The 22,307-nt window shown below is 45.9% G+C and overlaps 1 long non-coding RNA gene across 3 annotated transcripts; it reads right to left on the reverse strand.

Annotated features, from left to right (window-relative positions):
• Positions 1–2,713: 2,713 nt before the first annotated feature.
• On the reverse strand, positions 2,714–12,296 carry LOC118211503. Of its 3 annotated transcripts, none has more exons than XR_004762019.1 (4): positions 12,042–12,296; positions 11,542–11,760; positions 3,926–4,089; positions 2,714–3,821 (listed from the first exon to the last, which is right to left on the reverse strand). It is a non-coding gene; the product is annotated as an uncharacterized LOC118211503 (long non-coding RNA). The 3 variants fall into 3 exon arrangements; XR_004762020.1 differs by having other exon boundaries at positions 3,958–4,089; positions 12,042–12,295; XR_004762021.1 differs by lacking the exon at positions 11,542–11,760.
• Positions 12,297–22,307: the final 10,011 nt, after the last annotated feature.

Consider the following 22,307-nt stretch of genomic DNA (forward strand, 5'->3'; position numbering starts at 1 on the left):
ATGTCCAAGGCGAGGGAGAGGGTGTGGCTACCGGTTGCAACCTAACTATACCTTTAGGCTCTTTATAAATCAGAGACGTAGTAAGAATCTTACTGTTCATGGACAACAAAAAATTCTGAATTAAGGCAAGTTTGGGTAACAGTTCAAGTATTTACTTTACTCTGCTCTATTGTACTTTCCAATACTTCACTTTACTTTATCTTACTTTACTGGCATTTAGCAGACATTCTGATCCAGAGTGAATTACAGTGCAAGTATAAGAGCAACGGTAAGGGATTGAAATGTAGTAATTCCCTTGAGGGGAGAGTATAGTCCCAAGATAGAGAGAGAGAGCAGGTGGACACACCAAGGAATTATAAATCAGTCCTGTTTGGTCCATTTATCTGGGTGATCTCAACTTGGACAGGGCCAACCTGAGAAATCCAATTCAGCAGGTTATTCACCTGCTCAAGCGATGAAATCTCCCGTTCTCTTTACATAAGGGATGGGTCGGTAATGAGCACAGCTCCACGAAATGACGCAGCTCAAGAGCTCATACATAATTACCAAAGTTTACAGTAGCCACATACCATGGCAGGTATACTGTATATAAGGCCAGCTGTACCAAGCTGGCCAGACATGTTATTAGCAAGTAAGTGTGTGCTAATCTTTGGTAGGTCCAAGTAGACACTAGCCCTGGGGTTAAACTTAAACATAACTTTGTGTTCAATCAGTTAGTACATTAATGATAAAATGGGAGGCTGCCTATGATCTTTCTTTCCCCCCCAAAGAATAAGCATTAGTGATGTCTAAGGTCACACAGAGTTCCCTTTGGCGCATTTTTGTGTTGCGGGTGCAGTTTTTTTATTGAGTGCATTCGAAAGGTTGCCTTAGGCTCTGATATGCAATGGCGTATAATGTCTCCTCAATGCGCATCAGAATCCGTTCAGCCTTTCGTTCAGTTAGCGCCACCTGCCCTACTGCGTCACCTCCAGAGGGCGATTCAGACCCGAGATGCCAGCGAGGCGGTTTTGGCCGTTTCGAACGGAGCGGGCACCACGTCGGAGCGGCGCGCCACGCTTTCATCTCTCCCGACCGCGGAAGGAAAGGCCGCTGTTTGCTTTCATCCGCCCTTGTTTTATTTGGAGCGCTGTCCGAAATGCGATGGCAAGGCTCTCTTTTTCTTTGAAAGGAAAAGGGGACAGCGGCCTGACATTAAAGCACATGCTTGTAGAAAAGAGATTTCTTTTTCTTTTTTTTTAAGGTGTGAGGTCACAAATATGTGATTAGAATGTTCTTAACTGAACATTCTAATGCTGATGTAACAACTCCTGCAGGTAATTCAAAGCAAAGGAGTTCTAGAACACTGACTTGTAATTTTGAAAAAAAAAAAAAAACATTCCAAAACTACTCTCCAAAGGGTTAATTATCTTGTTTAACAAATCTCAAACAAAGATCTTCTCAGCAAGGAATGATGTTTTCACATTTTTAAAATTTTTAAACTTGATTCTAAGGTACATACTCTACATACAACATCAGCTCTTCTGATTGGTTCATGTTGTATGTATTGCTGGGCGACAGCAAATGGCAACTCTACTTATACCAAGGTTCCTGAAGCCTTACTCCTGACTCATCTCTGCTCTCTGAGCACCTTGGAATTTTTAAAGTGCAGTTTTAATTACCGCGTAAACAACACAATCTGCAGGATTATCTCCCCACCCACTTCACCTCCGGTGTGGGCATCATAACGTAATCGGGACATTAAACAAAGACTGTTCTATATTCTATATTCAGAATCAGATCATGGGTCAAATGATCAGATATATTCAGGCAATGAATCAGTAACTGCCGGAGTGAGATGTGCAGGTGATGGGACGGCAGCGTCACCATCTTACAACGTTTTATTTTGTGACCCAGAACACCGGCAGTTCAAGCTTGTCGCCCTCCTCGCATACTGTACTGTATGAAGGCCACTCTGTCAGACAACTCCCCTCTCCAACCCTGTACAAGATAATTAAGGTGTTCTCACTGTGTGTGGCAGAGAGGAGATTCACTTGGTGGGGGGGAGGGGGGGGGGGGGGGGGCACAGCGTGTGACTACCTTAACAGAGGGGTCGCTCGCCGCCTCCTTCGCCGCGCGACGCGGACGCGGACGCCTCTCCCGCCGTGTCTGCTGCCAAGGCCCGTCGGCTTCTGCTTCGGTCCGCAAACGCCGAGCCCAACGCGGAATCCTGCAGCGGCCGTCAATCACGCCCTGAGGATGACATCACAGCCTCCGGGGCACAGAACATTCCACTGCGCACGGAAGCCACTCGGTGTTTTCCGTGGCCGTTATTAATTTAGTTTTTGGTTCAGGGGGGTTGGGGGGTTTTTTGGGGGGGGCCTTCCTATCCTAACCACTGACCGCTAGCAGGTCAAAACCACCCCGGTGCGCTTTGAGGCCCTGTAGCTAATTTTAAACCCAAAAACAGAACTTCCCAACCATGACGCACAAAAAAAGACAGAACTTCGGTTAACATTTGACACCACAGACCGTCAACAGGCAGAGAGTCATATCAACCAAGAAGTCTGACCTGTTAATCCCAGCTGTTAATCAGTCCTGCCACTACAAGACCTTCTATCAATATTTCTTCTTCTTATAGGAGTCATCAGTGCTTTTATTCAGTCATACCAGGTACCAAGTCAAAACACAAATTGAACCAGTTATAATTAGATAATAATAAGATTTTACTGGGTAAACTTGTTCATTTAGCATTTATTTGGTATGCATTTAGTTAGTGTCTCTTGCCCATTGTGGCTTGAAAAACAACAGTCAAAGCTAAGCATTATTATAAGAAACAATGCTGCAAGACATACTGTTACATGTAGGTGTCATAATGAAGCAGAAACTTTATTTTAATATAGTATAGGAGCTTCAACTTTAATTACAAGTACCAGTAGTACCAGTGGCTGAAGATGAACACATTTCCTAATGCCTTTATAAGCGCTAGATATGGCTACAGTCTTTCTAATAAGTACACATTAACATTATGCCCAGCTTATAATAACTGGCATAAGAGTATGAAGCGTTCAGTGATAAGCAATATGATGCGAGTGACATAGTATCACAGTTACTATAAGCTGGTTATAAGATATGTATGATTGTGACAAAGGCAGCGGTGTGTTATGTAGCATTTATGAAAACTACGAAACTCACTTCAGGTAAAGTTTTACCTTTCATTTTCACAGCTGCTTTCATACTACTACACTGTTACGCTGTCTATAACTGCCTCCAGTTTCAAAAGAAGAGCTGAATAATCGAGTCTTCAAACAACCAAAATCACTACGGCACAGCAAGTCACAGGCTGTCCTGAATGAGAATCGTCTCTGCATTGACACGCAGTGAAACTGTCCGCTCCAGCCAATCAAACACGACAACAACACCTCTCGGGCCAATCAGGCGCCATCGTTCTGGAGGTAAAAGTGCCAGTCTCTTGGGCCCTCACCACCTCCCCCCTAGTCTAATGGGGGAGGAGCTCTGACATTCTATTGGGCAATGCGGCTGCTTCAAAGTCAGCTGCATGGGAGTTGGCATTCCGCCAGGAGTGTCACCAAGCGAGCGAGGTAAACAGCCAGCCTTCCCCCCCGATCTAGCGCCCTGACATTTAGGCCCCTTGTGACACCTCTAGGGGAAGACCCTTTAAAGATCCCCTGTACAGTCAAAGAGAGAAAGAGGGAGAGGGTCAGAGTCAGTCTCACTGCCATCTTTCACTCGAAGAAGGAAGAAAACAAACAAAAAAAACAAAAAAACACTGCGTCACTCGTGCTATTTCAGTTCTGTTTCCATTACGTAGAAAAAAATCCCTAAGAGACAAAGAGAGAAAGGCAAGGTGTTATCGGTCAAGCAGAGTGGGTCCTCCCCCCTGTCCCAAAACCCCCCACACCCCCCTCCCTTCCCCCCTTCCCACCCTCAGCCCCCTCCCCCCGCCCCGGGACAGACAGGTGCAGGAAGTCGCTCCGATTCCACCAAAGTCCACGATCAGCACCTCACTGCAGCAGTGACCTGCCGGCCGCCTCGTCTGGCTCTTTAAAAGTTGCCCCGATAGCAGACGGCCAGCGACGACACAAGCTCCTGCGTTAAAAGGAAAAAGCACTGTTATCACTTACCACGGAAGGGCCATAATGCATCCGAAAGGGAGAGGATGGACTCAAACAAAGAGAAAACAAAGATTACGTGCTTGTATACTTTGTTTATATGTGCGCAGATTAGTTACGTGCTTCGTTTCCTATCCGTCTGTTATGTACACACGTCTACGTCTAGGTATTATTCTCTGCCCAAAATATAATTTCTCCTTTCATTACCTCTGTCTCATAAATAGAATGCTCCACTATCCAGTTATGTCCTACGTTTCTCTCAGCTAATATCTCCCTGACGTTCGTTTGTCGCGGTTTTGTAAGAGCCTTTTCTCCGTCGACCCGGCCTCGCACAACGCCTCGGACTGGAGAACGAGGCGCGTCGCGTCTTCGCTGTCCATGTTAGCGCTCCGCCAACGTTTTCTTTTTCCCGCACGGGGCAAAACAGCGGCTCGAACCCGGAGAGAGGACCGAGGAAACGGACCTAATGAGACGGAAGAAAAGATCGGGAAGGGGGGGGGGGGGCGGGAGGCCGATTTTGAAGCTGCGCCTTCGGTTCAGGTAAGAATGCCGCCGCGCGCTGGACTCCTGATGAGAGAGCTGCCGCTTTGCGAACAATGTGGGGGGAAAAAAAAAAAAATGACGTAGCTGCTAATCCGAAATCTTTCCTCCCCACCCACCTCGCCCTCTTCACTTCATATTTTCCATCTCGGGAGCAGCGCCCTGCTCGATAAAGACATCAAAAAAAAGTAAAAAATTCTCAAAGAAAGACGGACACACCCCCCCTTTATAAACAGACACACTCGCGCACACACACACACACACACACGCACACACACACGCACACACACACACAGATACCCACACATGCGCGTACGCGCTCGCAAGCTCTCCCACGGTGTGACGCAGCATTTAATTCTCCGGCTGTGCTGCTGGTATTGCAGCCTCACGCAACTGCAGCTCCCTCTCCAACAACAACTCTGCCGGTCAGCGAATACCGCAGCCAGGCATCCAGCTGGAGTCTCGCTACCAAAACCCGCGTCTCAGCTCCTCTTTCTGTTGCTGTTGTCCACCCAGCCCCTGTCCCTCTCTCTCTCTCTCTTTCTCTCTCTCTCTCTTCCCTGTCTTCTCCCCCTCTCCCTCTCTCTCTCACTCTCTCTCCCCCTGTCTTCTCTCCCTCTCCCTCTCTCTCTCTCTCTCCCCTGCCTTCTCTCCCTCTCTCTCTCTCTCTCGCTCTCTCTCCGCCTGCTTTCTCTCCCTCTCTCTCTCTCTCTCTTTCACCCGTCTTCTCTTCCTCTTTTCCTCTCTTCCTCTCTTTCTCTGCCTGCCTTCTGTCCCTCTCTCGCTCAGTCGCATTCAGTTTCTCACAGCGAGCTGCGCGGACTGAGCCTCAGTCACCTGACTACCCACTGGTTTTAAAGGCACACCGTCCACTTTAGAAACCAAAACAAAACAAAACAAAACAAAACCTGGGCGAAGGAGAAGGGAGTGGCAAGCGCTGCCCTGGTGCCCAGTCTCCTTCGCACAGTCCCTCTGGTGCCCACCCCTAGGGGGCGCTGCCCCTGCGCCATCAACCTAGTGGTGGCCGAGGGGCCTCACAACGCTGATTAGAGCACGATGGGGTTTTAACCCTTCATAAGGTAGGCATAAGATCACAAATACGCTATTAGAATATTCCCAACTGAACATTCTAATGCCGATGCAACAATCACTGCTGGTGAGCGAAAGCAATCGAGTTCTAAGTTCTAAGAACTTTTTTTTGCGGGGAAAGAAACATTCCAAAAAAAAAAAAAAACCGGCTCTTCTCAAAGAGACAATAAAATGACGCAGAGAGACGCAGAACAGGAGGCAGTGAGCTCTATTTTTCGGCCCCCTATGATTTGACGTGGCCGTGAATCTTCATGTGATGCGGTGGTGGATGGAGGTGGACACCCTGACCGTAGAGCCACTGAAACACAGAACTTCATGGCATCCTAAACTTTCTGCTTGTTTTTTGTTGCTTGCATCCAAAGCACACACACACACACACACACACACAAAGAATGCTGAGGTTCAAGACCAGAAAAAGATTTTGACAGCTGGGTTTTTTTCACGGTAAATGTTCCGGCGAACTCCTGTGTGAGAAGCAGAAGAATCCTCCAGGAGACCGTGTTTGTTTTTCCCCCTTTTCACAGTCGCTGACTCGCGATCACTGGTAACTCTACCCTTCAGTCCTTTCTTGCCAATTGAGAATTCAGCTGAAACAGAGCTGCACCTCCGGCAGGACAACTGAGCGGAGCGGCATCAGATTTTTAACGCAGGCGCACAAGAGGTGTCAGTGTTCCTTTGCCTTTACAAGATTTAGTCTCAAGTCCAGATTTAGAATTATCCTGAAAATGACCGCGCAAAATTTTGTCAAGTACTTGTCAGGGACATTTACACAAGCCACACGGTAAATTGAACTATTCTCGCCTCGATCCAACATAACGTCCTGACAACTGTGGAGGCTCAAAACAAGCGGTGTTGACTTGGCTTCGGGGCAACCGCTTCTCATACAAAAAATCTGGTATAACCACAAATGTCCGACCAACCACACACCACATTTTCCACTTGAGTGACATTTGGTACCTTGCAAGACCAAGTCAGATAAACCAGTTTTAGTCATGACCACGTGGCGCACGGTTTTTGAACTGCACACAAAGGGCTCGGATTCTTCTCTGATTCAAGTGTCAAACAGAGATTTTAAGTCCCTGCTTGGGAATGTCCCCGCTTTTTTTCCCCTCTTCAAATTTGTCAAAAAATGTACAAATTCCTTTTTTTTGGGAGAGTAGTACACTTAATGTATGATATCTAAGAAGGAAAAGAAGGGGAAAAAAATATTCTTTGATGCATTTCAAGATTGCTTTCCGCTTGTAAGACATAAATTAGTTCCCTGAGGAGGCTATACATAGCTATTTTATACATAGCTCATTTCTGGGGAACAGGCCGACTGAATGTTAGCCAGCGCGCTGCTTGCGGGCCTGAGAGAGCAGATTTAATGAAGCCTCGCGGATCTGACGTTCCAAATGTGACACTGGTCCAATGACCCGAGTTGCCGAAGCAGTATTTTTATTCTGAATATGTTTTACTGATCAATAAAAAACAAGAGACCTCTCAGAATATTAGGCAGACCATAAGCGGAGCAGCAAGAACAAAGTCAAAGTAAATGTGGAAGGATTTAAAAACCTCTGGGATTTAAGTAAATGTCGTTTTCGCGTGAGCCGTTTCATTTCAGGAGATCCTTCCCATCCTGTCTCGCTGCTGCTGCTGCAGCGTCGTCCGTGGCCCGTGCACGTTCTGGACAAGCACAGGAAAGCCAGGGCGTACCGGAGACACAGAAGGGAAGGGGGGGACAGCTCGAGGACCGGAGGAACTGGGGAGACAGACTCCTCACGCAGGGGTGGGGCAGAACGTCGGAACGAGGGGGAGGGGCCAGGCGACAGAGGCAGGATGACGCATAAGCCTCTTACAGATTACAGGTCCTAATTTAAGCAGAGGGAGCCTGGTAGTGTCGACGAGCTGAAGAAGCTTGGGTAGAAATGGAAGGGTTGCAGGTTCAAGTCCCGGGTCGGGAACCTTGCTGTCCGTCATACTGTGGTATTGAGGTAGTTTGCTGAACTTTTCCAGCGAAATTTTTTAGCTTCTCCAAACTGATGTTTTTTGGCTGCATACGTCACCCAAGCCCCAGGAAATAATCAGAAGCCGTCATTATTAAAAGATAGCATTGGATCATGTGATGTGATGAGCATGAGCTAGCAGTGTGATGCCGTTCTCTCTGTACAGGCTAGCAGAGCCAGACCGCTCTCTCTGTACAGGCTAGCAGAGTGATGCTACTCTCTCTGTACAGGCTAGCAGGAGCAGGCCGCTCTCTCTGTACAGGCTAGCAGAGTCAGGCCGCTCTCTCTGTACAGGCTAGCAGAAGCAGGCCGCTCTCTCTGTACAGGCTAGCAGAGTGATGCTACTCTCTCTGTACAGGCTAGCAGAGCCAGACCGCTCTCTCTGTACAGGCTAGCAGAGCCAGACCGCTCTCTCTGTACAGGCTAGCAGAGTGATGCTACTCTCTCTGTACAGGCTAGCAGAGTCAGGCCGCTCTCTCTGTACAGGCTAGCAGAGTGATGCTACTCTCTCTGTGTAGGCTAGCAGGATCAGACCGCTCTCTCTGTACAGGCTAGCAGAGTCAGACCGCTCTCTCTGTACAGGCTAGCAGAATCAGGCCACTCTCTCTGTACAGGCTAGCAGAGTCAGGCCGCTCTCTCTGTACAGGCTAGCAGAGTCAGGCTACTGTTCTCTGTTCAGTCCTGTTTATCTCAGGCTGTTTCACTACGAGCTGAAAGCTGGGACTACCCCCACCGGAATAGCGATCTGAAGAACGTGTTGCTCCCACAGGAGCGGCAGTTGGAGAAATTATCGATGAAAGAATCGGCTTTCTCCCCTTGCTCCGTCTCACTTGGCCCACGAGGCAACGTAAGGAATCCAAACAGATCTAAGCAGGCGTTCCTGCAGCGCAAGGCAGTACAAGAAGAATATCGACAGGACCGTGGCGGGTGATACCGGCAGGAACAGGACCCAGTCGCTACGTATTCTCGTACCCAAACTCCAGCAGTATCAGCGAGGCTGATGGGAGTCGAAGTCCACGGTTAGAGGCCTTTTTTGCACTTGGAATCTGAGCACTGTCTATACGGTTGCCTATATGGTCAGTTAGTCCAGCAGTTTCACTACCAGCTTAACCAGCTTTTACCAGCTTTGTCCAGCCACAGACCAGCTATGACCAGCTAGAAGTGTCGAAAAAACACATCTTAAAGCAGCTTAGAGCCCCCGCTGGAATTAGCTGGAAGTTTCAGCCGGGTTGTGCATGTATACATGTATTTTGTGACAAGTGGTGTATGCGACACTCTTCGTTTTTTTTCCTCCTGGCTCTTTTTTATTTTGTCACCTACCAGACAGAGGGCGTTAATTTTAGCAGTGTCAGCTCTCCGCTGTATTTCGCATCCTAAATCTTAAATCTCCTCATCGGGGGGGGGGTGGGCGAGTCGGGCACATCCTTTTTACAGTACATACAAACGGCCGCCATTTTCTCCAGCGCGCTCATATACACGAGCCAGCCACAGCCGCGCACACCTCCGTGTTCAAGAAGCACAGTCGGTATTCTTCAGCGCGGTACAGGGGTGCTGCTGATTCGGGCAGCTCCCTCTTCAGAGCCCCGTAGCCACTAGGGAAAGCGCTATCTGTCTCCGGGGATTTAATCCGGACCTTGCCGGTGCCCACTGTGGCCATCAGCCGCAAAGGGGCGACATGCAGTTCCCGAAATGCATCGCCCAGGGAACGCCCAGGCTCCCGCGGTTAGGGGTCCCCATCACTCTCCAGGGACCACTGCCGGGAGATCGGGCACCCCCCGCAGGCTGCGTGCCAAAAAGCCGCGTACGAAAGGTCTTCCTCTGACTCAGCTCTATACGAGTGCGGCCGTGGGCCGCAGTGTGAAGAGAAGCAGCTGGCGACACCCGCGTGTTTCAGAGCAGAGACGCCGGACGTCTTCTCTCTCCCGAATCGGCAGTAGAGACTGCGCACGAACGCGGCTCGCTAGTTCATTGGCTATTCCAAATTGGGGTGGGAACTGGACATATTTAGCCCCACGTTGGGGGAATAAAAAGTATGGAGGCATTGCTTTTCTGTACACGAGCAGCCTCACAAGAACACGTGATGAGAATGTTTCTAACGCTATGAACATTCTATTGCTTTCGTAAACAATCAGTGCCAAGGAGTTCTAGAACACTGACTGACAATCAATTTTCAAAAGAACATTCCAGAAAAACGTGCTCTTCAAAGGGTTAAGCAGCTTCTGCGGTGTTCAAAGCACACACTCGCACACTTACAGTCCGACCGCTGCCTGTCCCTGACTACTGCTTGCCGTCATACTGATGTTCAGCAACAGTGTTTATATCGCTGTGTGAGCCGATTATAGAAGGGAGAGCACGCACTGCTGAGCAATTATCTTACTCTTTCAAGCCTCTCAAGAGCGTGTATTTTGCCTTGAACTCACAAGACAAAGTATGTACGTTTGTCCACGTGCACGTATGTATGTGGACACGCACATCTTCCCCTCCTGTGTTTGTCGTTAGTCATTTTCACGGCTGATTTTTCTTACTTTTGGGATTATTATTGTCACAACAGATCCCCCCAGCGCTCAGGCTGCTGATCGGAAGGCACGGTGCGTCTGCGTATGCGTCTGTGTACGCGCATGCATTCGCAGTCCATCGGGAGCAGATGCGACGCCTGTCGTTTCTGTTTTCCCAAATGCAACCGCCCCCTGCCCCCGCCCCCCCCCCCCCCCCCCCCCCCCCCCGCCCAGCCCACCCTGAAGACTAACGTCATAACAGGTGTGTCGAGCTGCCATTGTTAAAAAGGTCACTGGGTAGGATTGATTTCATTCTCCCGAAAAAGCTCAATTACTGCGGAGGCGGCGGCAATGTCCAAACAACCAACCAGCCTAGTGCGGCTGATTTCAGGAAACCTGTTTTACAGATATGTTCGGTGTGGGTGCGATGGGTGTGACTATTTCCTCCTTTCTAGATAGGTTAGATGAGAGAGTGGTTTCATGCTGGCTGATTTTGTACGTCCAGGTATAACTTTTTAAACTATGATAGTTGGATACGGACTGCATTCAGCATTGCATGTTGAAATCATGTTTTAATTGCTGCGTTATATTTCGCTATACATCGGTTTCGACTAAAATGATGAAAACGCATTCTCCCGGTAGCAGGTTAATACCTTCACAAACAGTGCAGATGTGTGAGGTTACAAAAGTATCGGATGACCAGGAGCGCAATAGCGACATCAAGCGTTCAGAGAGTGAACTGCATGTTTCAGGTTTGTTTACGTCTCTAAAAAGTGCGCATTAGATTAACCTTGTCTTCACAATTGTATTCTTCTGGTGCTTTCCATCCGTAAAGCCCCCATTATAATCGCTAGATTAAATGACACAAAATGTTATTTAAAGTGACATACATAAAATTCAACAACGGATGATATTTGCTTGTTGAAGCTTACATTATTGTGGTGTTGTAGGGGAAAAAATTATATGTCGTTTTATAAATAAACATTTGAGTTTTAGGGTTCGACTGTAAATGCGTGGAAAGCATTCTATGATAATAGCGATACAGCAACATCATAGTACTTAAAAATAGCCATATAACTGTATGCGCCAACGTAAACATTTACTATTCATTTAGTGTGCCTAATTTACTAAACAACTTGTTTTTTCCCCCCCTGTAACCAATCACCGTGTGTTAATGTATAACTTTACTGAAAGGCCATGTGAAGGCGCGCTCCCAATATAAACTGCGTAACATCCTCTCTCCCGCACTAGGATTATCTCCGCTCAAACTCTCCCTCGCGCAGCCTACCATTTCATTCGCTTCCACTCTACTCCACTCACCGCTTCTTTCGTCCTTTCGGTTTGTTCATCAGTAATGCCCATGTTTTGTCGGGTTATCCTTTTTTTCGCCGGAAGGCGTGATTTTTGCGCAGTTACCAGCATCCTACGCAGGTAGAATTCGTTCTGACTCCATCCGTTCCTCACTGCGCTTGTCGCAATAGCCCTCGCTCTGACGCAGTAGTATATTTTCACGCTTAGCATGCGTATTGGTCTCAAAAGCTATTCAATATAAGACCAACAACAAGTTAACGACATCGTGACAAACGCATAATATCACATATCAAATATATATTTATGAATGGTATTTAAGGCTATACGAATGCTATTATAATCAAAAGTTGTGAAAGCTTGTATCAATGTAACATAAGTTTTTTTTTTCTTAATATTTGCAAATATGTTCCTGAAGTAAATGCCATGTATTCTTAATTTTCTTTGCCAGTCTTATAAATAACTAATCGGAAATTTGGAATTAGTTATAATAAATAATGTAAAACCCTTACTTGGACTGTAGTAATACGAGTATGCTGTTCCACATCTTCCTGCGTCGGGCCACAGCTTCCGTCAAAAGGCTGGTTTGCTCAGCTGGACTATGTTGTTTCGTTTCCTCCAACCGCTTCCCATTATTTACAATCTTGAAGCGCTCACCCTCTGCCTTCCTACAATATTCCCATCGATCTTTCCACAGAGCAACCTGCGAGCCCCTCCCCTGACACTCCCCCGATTTCTGATTGGTCAACCCGCGGCGAGTTCTGTCTCTGGCGTCAGAATCACATGCGGCGACGCATGTTTACAAACATTGGATAAGATCACGTGGTGCTGGGAACCATTTTACCGTAAACTGCTGCACTTTCTGGAACATTACTTCCGCTTACAGCATTGCGTTGGCAGGAATAAAGAAAAACATCACTTGTTAGCCAAAGAGCTATGCAACAGGGACAAACTGTTTCAGCCTTTAGTAAAGCAGATTTTGAAGTCGAGTCTTTAGATACACTTTGCACATACAAATTCCTGCGGATTTAGAAAATAGTGACATACAAAAAATAGTCTAAATAAATAAATAAATAAACTGCATAGATAGTGATAATATGTATGCACAGGATTTTATGTCAGAAATATGCAGAAGGCAGAGCTCATGCAGTCATAGTTAATGCAATGTTGAAGTGTATATGGTTGAAAAAATGTATACAAGCCACATACACTATGCTGTATGAGTCTGAGTCATGGTTATGCACCATCGTTGATTTGCTGCGTTGTTGCAGTCGTACCCTGGAGCAAGGTACTCTAATTAGGGAAATATCCAGCTGCAGAAATAGATTGTGTGTAAAAATATAAACTCTGCGGGTCGCTCTCAGTACGACCACATATAAAGCAAAACGGGACATTCAGAATCAAATGCAAAACAGCACGTCACAAAGACAAACAAAATGGCAAATGTCTAACAAGCAAAAAGACAAATCCGTCTGAAATAGCTTTTTGCTAGTGGTTGTGTACGCATACTGTATATCCATAACTTCACAGCAGACAACACAGGAATACGATGTGGCTATAACCTAAATAATGTTGTTTAAGGTGAATGCCTGACCTTTGCACATTGTTAGATAAGTTGCCTTGTACTAATGGTTGCATTACCTGGGGTCTATTGAGACTGATTTCATATTAAATCACAATGTGAATGAAATGAGGTTTTGGTGTGCATGGGATATATGTTTTAAGTGCGAAGATGCCACCACATTCAACATACAAGTAAGTTTAACAAATAAATGCTCAGATATCATGACTGTGGTGGAGTTCAGTGACCAATAATCAATGAAATTGGCTTCATAAAAAAAAAGAAAAAATAGCATGTAAAAAAATTTGTTTTGGGGGGGGGGGGGGGTAAAATGTTAATTGAAGGCCATGGACAACCTTCATTTTTACTTTTCACGAGCACCCAGGTTTATGCCACTGATTGGCTGATACGTCTGGGAGGCATGTCCAGCATTTTTAATGCATGATCCCATTCATGCTGAGATATCATTAGTTTAATCAACGACTGAGCCACACCTGTGTGGTACCGGTTGATTTACCCTGGATCTGGACTGCATGGGGAAAAAAAAGATTAGGTGAGCTCTATTAGGGGCTCCTGATTGGTGGGTGATGTAGCGGATGGGAGGAGTTTTAATTCAATTTGAACTGGGCCTTTCTGGCTGGAGGCTGCATACTAGGGGTATAAATGTTTCCGATCGACGTACAGGGCCGTGAAAAAGTATTTGCACCCTTGCTGATTTCCTCTATTGTTGCATATTTTGTCACACCGAAAGGTTTCAGATCTTTAGACAAAATGTTCAGACAAAGGGAGCCTGAGTAAACTCAAAACACATTTTTGGCTGGACCGCAACAGCGGGGCCAGCCCTACAAACGCAAATGTCTGTGACTGAGTGATGAAGTTACACCATTGGTTGGCCGAGTTATGAAGCCACACCATTGGTCGGCCGGTCCAGCCATATACTAGGTTTTGACCTGGTCTTGTTTAAAAATTCATATTTTATTTATTTAATGAAAAAAGTTATCAAACACCCATATCACCCATGTGAAAAAGTAATTGCCCCTTTAACTTAACTAGTTGCACCACCATTGGCAGCAATAACTGCAACCAAACACCACTTCCTATAATTAGATATCAATCTTTTACATCATTGTGGAGGAATTTTAGCCCACTTTTCTTTGCAGGACAGTTTTAATTCAGACAAACTGGTGGATGTTTGGGCATGAACTGCTTGTTTCTGGTCCTGCCACAGCATCTCTATTGAGTCAAGTCAGGATTTTGACTAGGCCTCTCAAACTGTAATTTTTTAAGCCATTCAGATGTGGACTTGCTTTTGCGTTTTGGAACATTGTCTTGCTGCATAACCCAGCTTCAGCTTCAGCTCATAGACAGCTGACTGTACATTCTCCTCAAGAATTTTCTGGTACAGAGCAGAAAATTATCCTTCAATAATGGCAAGTCGTCCAGGTCCTGAGGCAGCAAATCATCCCCACACCATCATACTACCTAACCATGTTTGACTGTTGGCACAGTGTTCTTATTTGTGAAATGCTGTATTTGCTATATGCCAGACATAAAGGGACCTGTGTCATCCAAAAAATGGCACCTTTGTCTCATCTGTCCAAAAGGCTTGGGGGGTCATCCAAGTTGGTTGTTTGTGTACACTGTAACAAGATTGTGTTAGCTGGATCGTTTAGATCGTATTTTAGCTAAATCTGTGATATTACAAAATATCAAATCATTGCCCCACGTATCCAGATTGTATCCTGTCATGGTGAAGCCTGAGGTTTGCACCCCTGATGCACAACCTGCCCACTCTAATGCAGCGGTGACCAGCGATGATGTCACATCCTTCCCGGTCTCCTCTCGTCACATGGCTGGGAGGGTACCAGGCATCCGTAAACGAGCGCCCACTTTCTCTCCGGCTGATTGGTTTCGGGATTTTGCGCCAACTTCTGCTCTTAATTATTAATTCGCACAATAATATCTTCATCTGACATTTGTATATACGCACCAGCTACAGCCGCAGGCTGCATGTACATATCCTAAAGATTTTACTGTGCTCGAGTGCGGGAGTGAACCAGCGTAGTTTATAGAGCTGTCAGAAAAGCGAAGCTAAGGTAATTGGTCGGAACAAAAACTAGTAGTAGACCGGTCCCCCTCAGGACCAGAGTTGTGCGCTGCTGATTTAAGCGATTGATTGCAAATGGCTGATTTATACTCAGGGTGGAGTTAGTGTTTCAGCTGGAATTGCCAAGCCTCGTTTTGGGAGAGCTGCAGGGCAAGCTGGCGTTTGTTTCTACCTCATAGTTAGCAACCAGCTACCAATTAGCAATTAGACGCAAGAAACTAACTGATGTACAAGCTGCTTTGGAGTAACTTTTAAGTGTATTGCTTTGCTTTAGACCAGGGATTTCAAACTCAAATCCTGGAGGACCACCGAGTCTGCTGGTTTTTTGATGCACAAGATACATTGGGCCTCATTCACAAAACCTCTTAAATTATTAGTACTTTTCTGTTCCTAATTTGTTCCTAAAAATGTTCCCACGAAAATCCAATATGGGATTCAAGACATGTGCACACAGATCTTTGTTTTTGTGCGTATCCCAGGTGTATGAGATGATGAATGTTGACTGTTTGTAAATTTTATGCACAATCCTGTTCATGTGCTTAGCATAAGGAAACAACCACGAACAAGTACAGATAAGAAAAAAAGTGGTACAGATAAAAAAAATAAAAATAAAACATTCTTACACAGTTTTCAAATGCGATCGTATGTATGTTTCGTGAATGAGGCCCCAATAACTTTGTAATCGCCTACTTCAATTTATCAATTGCATGTGGGCAATCCGTTCATGGAACATCTGGCCTTAATTACTCAATTAGCCCCAACATTTACACCATCTGACACTTTAGCTACATTTCTTGATAAACACACTAATGTTAGCCAAAACTTCTTGCTATATGAACTGTTTTAGTGAGAGATAATCTGAGGGAACCAATGTTGGTGTACACAGAAATCTATACTGTAGTCACAACTATCTTTGGGTCACACTCCAGCCCAGTAGGTGGCGGTAATGCACAAATGTCAGTTTAACACCCCCCCCAAAACTGCTAAGGAAGAGTAGGTGTGGGCCACAGATTGCCTTCATCATTCCCTACAAACCAAATCCTGCTGGTCATAAAGACTCTGTTTGATCAGCTGTATGATCAACATCCCAAGATATAAGAAAAGTTTGTAATGGATAATTTATATGGGCAAGTTTAAAAAAAAAAAAAAAGTATCCCTATTCAGCTATCAGCTATCAGCCATATTACACGGTAATGGTTTGAATAAAATATTACTCATGGAAAGTTTACTTCTGTCACAACTTGTATGGTTGATAAGGATTCATTTGCGCTTTCAGAATTCAAATTTTGTTCTTGCTTTTGGCTTCCCCACCATTTAGAAAAAAAGCCTCAGGATACATTTGGTCATGGCCCAAAAACCTCCAGGTTATATTACACAAGAGGCAGGAATAACTGCAATATAATAAATACCACAAACACAAGGTCAGCCAAAGAAAAAATATCAAAATGCAGCTATGGGTTTTTTTTATGAACAAAAATAACCCAAAACGATTAGTCACAGTAGATGACTAACAGCCAGTCAGAAGAAAAGAAACTGAACGAGGAGGAAATTCAGGCCTCCCCACAATGGGAAGGCGGACCCGAAATATCCCCAACCAGCCTACGGACAAAACGTAGAGGAAAATCTACTAAAGAGACCATTAAAAAAAAAAAATTAAAAAAAAAATTCCAAAATAAATAATAAAATAAAATGGCTGGTCATCAGCAGCAGACTCATGGAAAAACCAGCTAACACAAACGGTGGAGGGGTGAATTTATAGGCTTCAGAAGGCCAGGTGATGGAGGTTTCTCAATAATCGCAGGCGTGGATCTTACCTAATCAGCGCAGGTGAGTATCGTTCCCAATCAGCAGAAGAATGGAAAAAGACACTAACTAACTCATGCACAACACTTCGGGGGGAATAAATGGGATAATAATAAAATAAATAAAAGAAATGGGAGCACAACATCGCACCTTTATGGAAGCCACGCCTTTCTTTAGTCATATACATTTAGAGAAAAATAAAATGTCCCAAATGAAACGTTAGTTTCTATTTCCTGTTTGATGAAGCAGTAACCCATATCCTGCACTAGAGGGCGGTATTAAGCTGAGGAAGGGCCCTCGGTTTTTTTTTCAGTGGGAATTTACGAGTTTATAAATCTGATGTGTTCTTCATGTTTAACATTTGAAAACACTGTTGAAGAGGATATTAAATACCAATATTTGGGGTTTGTGAGCAGAAGGGAATGTGTGGCCTGTACATCTATGAGTGTGTGTGTGTGTGTGTGTTGTGTGTGCGTACGCATTTCTAGTATGTGTGCATGTCTGTGTGTGTGTGTGTGCTTGTGTTTGAGTGGCTGCATGTGTGTGTGTATTTGTGTGTGAGTATGCATGTGTTCTTATGTGCATGAGTGTCAATGTGTGTGTGTGTGTGTGTGTGCATGTGTATGTGTGTGTGTGTATGTGTGTATGACTGTTTGTGTGAGCGTGCGTACATGTGCGTGTGTGTCTGTGTGCATGTGATTGGTCATACTGTCAGAGGTGGGGTCGGGGGGTGGGGGGGGGGGGTAGCTCTCACACCTGCTGCTGAGTGAACTGTGTTTTTTATGGATGACGCCGGCTGGGGGGGTGGGGGGGGCGGAGCTCTTTGGGCTCAGACAGACCCGCCCCTCAGCCCTGGATATACTTACCCTGCCCGTCTGAGTCCGGCTGCGCTGGACCGCATGGTGTGAGCTGGTTTAGGCCCCCACAGCCAGTGCACATTTCACACCTTTATTAATCCCCACTGGCTCACTCCCCGCTGATAAAACTTTATTGGCTGTGACTGATTCTGTCACGGACAGATGAGTCAGGTGATTCTACTATGATGTCACAGTTACATTCGGATTATGTTCCAGCCACAGTTCACTGTTCCCTTCTCCCTACTCTTATGTATAAGTGATTTGCAACCAACTAGTGAATATGGCCACTTTATTTAGGATTTTGTTTGATTTGTCAAATTATTTATGGGGGGACTGTGTATAAAAAAGGGTTGCAATTTCTACACGGATCACCTGATATGGATGTAAATTCCCTGAAATTTTCAGTCACTGTTTCATGTCTAATCCAATTTTCTGGAGCACAGAGCCAAAACAACAAAAAATTGTGTCAATGTCCGAATACTACTGCACTGCATACATGTATAAATATAATGGAGTTACTTCTCACAATCCTTCCAGTCAACCATTAGACACTCAATTTAATGCATGTCAAGGAATGTCCTCAGCACCTAGAAACCTTTCAATACATTTTACAGTCCTAGATCTTCACTGGATTTCTCCCATTATGAAAATCAAGGCAGGATATCCCATATATTAGTAAGGAATATTAATGAGGACACCCATCGTGTTTCTGTATGGCATTTCATTTACATCTGGGCATTTAAGCAGATGCTATTATCAAGATTATATTCTTTAACACAGGTTTATGAAGCTGGATATTTTATTGAAGCAGTCCCCACTTTAGAGTACTCCCAAACACAATTGTCACAGCTCTGCAGAAGATTATAACCTATGAGAACATCAAACAGATTATCAGGTCACTGTGCTAAATTTTGACTAAAGTCTGTCTCGGAATTTGACGACTGAAACTAAAACTAAAAGTGCGGAGACTTGCAGTTACTTAATGCCTAACTCATTAAGCGGGTGAGATCAGTTAGTTTTCCAGTACTTTAATAATTGTTTCGTTTTTAATTGTTTGTATTGTATTGTTTGTATTGCACCGTATTATTTTTAATATCTTCCTGCCCAGGGACCGCAGATGTAAATTAGCTATATAGCGAACTCTGGCCCAACGGTTGTGTTGTGCTTGGCCCCTGTTAAATAAACAAATAAAACTAAAAATACTGAAAGATAGCACACATAGCTCTTATTGGCGTGCTGTGCTTCAGCTGCAGTAGATCAGGGCCGCCCAGCCCCGTTCCTGGAGGTCTACCGTCCTGTAGGTCTTCATTTCAGCCCTAATTTGGCGCCCCTGATTCTACTAATTAGCAGCTCAACCAGCACCTCCAGGGGTGCGTTCCAATCGTTTATATTTTTAACTTCCTGCTTTCTTTCCTTGCGTCCTTTCCTGGTACGGAAGGCCAAATGGGTCAAAAAATATGTGAAACTGACGTCTGGGGCTCATTCCGCATGCTTATTTTATTCGTCCTTGTGTCCTAGGTTCTTGACTGACCCGGAAGTCGATCAAGGCTCGCCATCTTCATGGACATTCCAATCTGTTAAATGCTCCTCGAAGGAGCTAGGAGCTAGGAGGCTCCCGAAGGATGTTTGAGCAAGGGCACATGAGTACATTCTTTGCGGAAATATTTTTTCGGAACTTGTGACTCATAAATGATTGCCTGTTGATCCACCTCTCCCCATTTGCCGTGTCTGTAATAGACGTGGCTTTAAACTGACGCTTGGAAGAGCAAGGATGTTCAGTTCACCTAATACACGTTTCCTCTGTTTCTCCGTTCTTTCCTTTTTCTTTCCGATGGGTGGAGCTAGGAACAAGGAAAGGAAGCAGGTAAAAATAAGCATTTGGAATGAGCCCACATTGACATCGCGTGATTCCAGACGCGTGATTCGGGTTGGAGTGAAAGCCAACAGGACAATAGATCTCCAGGAACAGGGTTGGGCAGCCCTGCTGTAGATTCTGAAACTGGCCCACTGATCCATCCTCATCCTCAGCTGCAGTAGTCATGACATAAAACAGAAAGAAAATGTGCGTCGTGCTCCCAGGACAAAGGAAAATCTCCCGTTGTGGACTGCTCCTTGTCTTACATAACAGCTGCTAGCAGGTACAGTAAGTGTCATGCCAATAGCCAACCCAGACACACGGCATTATGTAACATTATATAACAAAGAGAGATTTTGGCACCCTCTGGGAAAGCTTCATACTGCATGTGGAAAAGCCACAAGTGCGCTAGTAGGATACCCAGGCCTGATCCCAAGAGTCAGCAGGTTCAGCGCTGGCCTTACACATCCATCCATTATCTAACCCCCGTATCCTGCTCAGGGTCGCGGGGGGTGCTGGAACCTATCCCAGCGTGCATTGGGTGAGAGGCAGGAATACACCCCCGGACAGGTCACCAGTCTACCCTGAACAGTGCGCCAGTCCATCAAAGGATACACACTCACTCACTCACTCACTCACTCACTCACTCACTCACTCACTCACTCACTCACTCACTCACTCACTCACTCACTCACTCACTCACTCACTCACTCACTCACTCACTCACTCACTCACTCACACCATTCACTCACACACTCATACCTAGGGGCAATTTAGGTCATTCAACAGTCAACCTAACCTGCATGTCTTTGGTCTGTGGGAGGAAACTGGAGTGCCCGGGGCAAACTCCACAGAGAAAGGCCCCAGCTGGGAACCGAGGTGCTGCCCATTGCACCACCGTGCCACCCTGGCTACCTGCCAGGTACCAAAAGCTGGCAGGTGAGATGTCTCCCGCTACGTCTCCTGCTGCCAGGAGCTCGATCCTTCCTGAGGAAAGGCTGACGTGAGTTACGCAAGACCTCTTCCTGGAGGACCCGAGAGAAACAGGAAACAGGAAGTTGGTAAAGATATTTCCTTGCCCCCAAATATGATGCTCAAGGAGAGCTGAATTATGCAATCCTCTGACCGGGCCTCTTCGCCGTAAGAAGCCGCCATTGGTGCAGAAGAGAGAGCGTGCACACGCAACGAAGCTCACGGAGGCTTACTTCGGTCGTGCAATGTAGCTGTAGCGAAGGCAGTTGTGCAACGAAAGATGTTCTCCATCCTATAACAGATGTGTTGATTGCGTGTGAAGCAAATAAAATAAAACTTTCTCTGTCAGTCTCTGTCACCGGGACTCAGAACCCCACATCCCGCTACAGTAACACTGCACTTTTTTTACTTTAGTCTTTCATAGCTTTTTTAACAGATGCTCACAAAGTGTTTTGTTTTTATTATGAATTGGCATGTATTGTTTTGTGCTGTGTTCAATGCTTGTCAAACACATGTTTGGAACCATCCAACAGAGTGATGATGATTGGATAATACTGTCCTGCGGGGACAGTATTAAGCTGCTCGTCCAATCAGGAGGGGGGGGAGGGGCTTGTGATTTTAGCGCTGGTGTAACCGGACCTCATGGTTTTCTTTGACCTTTCTTGCTGGATGGGGCTCTTTGTACGCCACCCTCCGTACTGCCGCGAGGACATATTTGAGGATCGCGGGAGAGGGGAGGAAAGACGACACGCCAGATGTCCTTGCTCCGGTGACGTAGGAAGGCACCCTTTTATTTGAGGTATGCCGAGATGGAAGGGTGTTCGATGATCCCGACGCTTCCTTGGGCCTGGAGGCTGTCACTCAACTCCTCTGCCAATCCCTCACCTCAACGCCGAGCAGTGAATGCAGGAAACCCCGCCCCTCCCCCAACAAAAACAATCACACACACACACCCCACACCCCACTACAGTCCCACTCTCTAATGCAGGGCAACTCATCCCTGTTCCTGGAGATCTACCGTCCTTCATGTTTTCACTCTAACCCTAATTTGACACACCTGATTCCTCCAATCAACCTACAGGACGGTAGATTTCTAGCTGTTGAATGAGGTGTGTTTTGTTAGGGCTGGAGTGAAAACCTACAGGACAGTAGATCTCTAGCTGTTGAATGAGGTGAGCTTTGTTAGGGCTGTAGTGAAAACCCACAGGTCGGTAGATCTCTAGCTGTTGAATGAGGTGTGCTTTGTTTGGGTTGTAGTGAAAACCTACAGGACGATAGATTTCTAGCTGTTGAATGAGGTGTGCTTTGTTTGGGTTGTAGTGAAAACCTACAGGACGATAGATTTCTAGCTGTTGAATGAGGTGTGCTCTGTTAGGGTTGGAGTGAAAACCTACAGGACGGTAGATCTCTAGCTGTTGAATGAGGTGCGCTTTGTTAGGGTTTGAGTGAAAACCTACAGGACGGTGGTAGATCTCCAGGAACAGGGTTGGGCAGCTCCGCTCTAATGTATAGCACATCTTGCACATCAGTCGTGAATGCGCGCCATTATTTCACCACTCGTGGGCCTCACAGTGCACTGCATGGTCGCAGCAGGCCCCTCCCCTGCCCCCCCCCCCCCAAAAA

The sequence above is a fragment of the Anguilla anguilla genome, chromosome 13, assembly GCF_013347855.1.
Source record: "Anguilla anguilla isolate fAngAng1 chromosome 13, fAngAng1.pri, whole genome shotgun sequence".
In the NCBI taxonomy this organism is placed as follows: Eukaryota; Metazoa; Chordata; class Actinopteri; order Anguilliformes; family Anguillidae; genus Anguilla; species Anguilla anguilla.